The 2894-nt window shown below is 38.8% G+C and overlaps 1 pseudogene; it reads right to left on the reverse strand.

Annotated features, from left to right (window-relative positions):
- Positions 1 to 1259: 1259 nt before the first annotated feature.
- On the reverse strand, positions 1260 to 2171 carry LOC114456352 (peptidyl-prolyl cis-trans isomerase FKBP8 pseudogene; annotated as a pseudogene).
- Positions 2172 to 2894: the final 723 nt, after the last annotated feature.

Raw genomic sequence — 2894 nt, forward strand, 5'->3', positions numbered from 1 at the left:
AAAATTGTGTAACACTTTAGTTTAGGGAACATCTATTAACCATTAATTAGTTGCTTATTAGCATTAGTAACATATTGGCTCTTAATTTGTAATTATTAAGTACTTATTAATGCCTTATTATACACTTAATGGCAGTCTCGCAGTCCAAAGAGGGTTAGGATTAGGATTAGGATTAGGATTTGGGTTTACCTTAATCCTAACCCTAATCCTAACCCTAATCCTAACCCTAGCATGTTAAGATTGTAATCCATATACAACAACTTCCTTACTTAATACCAATAAGTCATAATTCTGAGGTTATTGAGGGAAAACTCTTAGTTAATGGCTTACTGGTTGTATATTAAGGCCATGCAGAATAAGGCATTAATAAGTACTTAATAAAGACTAAATAAGACTCAATATGTTACAAATATGCATGCTAATAAGCAACTAATTAATGGTTAATAGGTGTTCCCTAAACTAAAGTGTTACCGAAAATTGTGTGTTCACATTGTTATGTCTAAGGTGGGCCCATAATAGAAATATAAGGTTTCATTAGCCAGGACAGAAATTAAGCTGTTAATATGGGTTGATCAGTGACAATTAATATGAGCAAATAGTATGGTTTAGTGGCTTCTTTGCTGGAAACAAATTTGTATTGATTGATCATTTATTTTTTCCTTCAAAAGTCAGTTCTAGTCAAGTTATTTACATTTTCTTAGAAGGCTTAATTTTAGATCAAAGCTCCACATATGGCATTACACAGTGAAGGATTCGATAAAAGCACTTTGGCGTTTGGTTTGTTCACAGGTTCCAGTCAGTTTTGATTTCTGGTTTATTGTTCACTGATATTAAATGTTGTAAGAATTGTGTTACAATAAATATCATTTTGGACAATGTTGATATTTTTGTTTCCTTTCCACATTAATAAACACATTTGGATAATGTTCTTAAACAACTGATTATTTTCATTTTTCTTTATTGTACATTATATTAACTGTCATCAATGCCTTTAATTGTAAAACAATATATTTTCCCTTTGGTCTGTATTTCCATCATAAGTTTGGTCTTAAATTTTCTTTAAGGTGGTATTAAAAAGTCTTAAATATATAATCTTCTTTCTACCTGTAGACACCCTGTATTTATCATCATCATGCATGTAACCTATATAAATAGATGCTTGTAAAATAAAAATGTACACATTGTGCATTTAAACTTTTATTAAACCTCTGACCACATGGTCAGAATGCACTGCCAGATGTGCTCCACTCCAGTGTTTATCACTTTCTAGCATAGATGACCACAGACAGAGCGATGCCGCCAATGGCTACTGCAGTGACACCCAGCACCCACTTCCAGCTCAAACCCCATGCTGACTTGGCCTGATGTTTGTGGGTGCTGGACGGGTTCTCCGACATCTTCTCATCGTCCTCACTGTCCTCACTGTGCTTCTTCGTCATCGTGGAGACCTCATCGTGGATCTCGTTGTTGCGTGGCTCCAGCTCCAGGGCCTCCCGTGGTGCTTTCACATTTTCAGGCTGATTTGTCAGCGCTGCGCTGCAGCCCTGTAGTGCTTCATCTTTGTGGTCTAGTTCCAGGATAGAAGCATCCATGTTGTTCAAACATTTCGATTTCACTTCCATCAGCTTGCTCTCTTCTTCAGAACAAACATCATCTTTAGAAATTGACTCTGTTGTTTGCAAGGCAGTGTCAAACTTGTGGGTGGTGTGGTCATCGTCTCTGCGCTGATCAAGGACATTGCCTTGCTCCCTCTTGCAGGTGGCCAGATCAATCTTCTCAGTGGGGGGCAGCAGCTTCGGGTCTGGAGCATCAGTAACTTCCAGGAGCGTCACTACAAACTCGACCGCTGTTGGAACGTGGAGGAGCACCTTCTCTCCCACTACCATGAGTCGCACCGCCACATCCAGTCCCCGCATCACTTTAGGGTCTCCCACAGTGAACGAATACTCCGGTTCGTCGGAGACCAGCGTCCCATCCAACAGACGTGTTATTAGATGGATCTTCACGATCTGTCCAGTAACCGGCATACGGACGCTTCCTTTTCCAGACTGCAGCACCTTTTTCAGTAGCAGACCATTTCCAAAAATATCTAACCACTCATCATCAGACAGTTCGGGGTCAGTTTCTCTTCTCTTGGACTGATCCATGTCAATCTTATTCCCTCCCTTCATGACTTGTGCACTGTCACTGTTTGGTAAACAACCTGATACAAACAAACCTGTTTTTTCTCTCCTAAGAAGTGTCTGCTCTATGAGCTCTGGGTTTTTAGTGATGCCTTTAGTTCTTTTTTTTGGAGTTCTACTTTTTGCTCTTCTTTTGATGTTCTCTGATGTGGAGTTCTTCCCCGGCATAGCAACGGTTGTTCTAAACTCCTCAGTCGCCACGGTTACATGATGTTTTTTTTTTTTTTTTAATTCAGATTGAGTTATTCTGCATTAAATCATTCAGAATTAAAGTATTCTGCTTCATGTTTACATGGTAATATTAATTCCCAAACTGAGGTTTACATGGAAAACCGGTTTATTTGGCTTTAGTTAATTCCACGTTAGGTCTGGGGGTTGGGAAGGCTCTGTCTGATTGGAGAGGGGGCGAACATGACGGGGAAACACACAACCAACATGACGGGGAAACACACAACCAACATTTTATTGTCGGCTGTAACCAGTGTTGTGCTGGTTACTGAAAAAAAAGGAACTAGTTACCGTTACTAGTTACTTCATTCACAAAGTAACTCAGTTACTATTTTGATTACTTACACCAAAAAGTAATGCGTTACTAGAAAAAGTAACCTTTGAGTTACTTAGAATTAAAGAATATCTTGTTTATTTTGAGTCATTTGTGTCCGTACAGCTTCATATTAGTGCTGTAATAATATAATAATCCACTGTTGATCA

The sequence above is a fragment of the Gouania willdenowi genome, chromosome 1 (genome assembly GCF_900634775.1).
Source record: "Gouania willdenowi chromosome 1, fGouWil2.1, whole genome shotgun sequence".
NCBI classification, from domain to species: Eukaryota; Metazoa; Chordata; class Actinopteri; order Blenniiformes; family Gobiesocidae; genus Gouania; species Gouania willdenowi.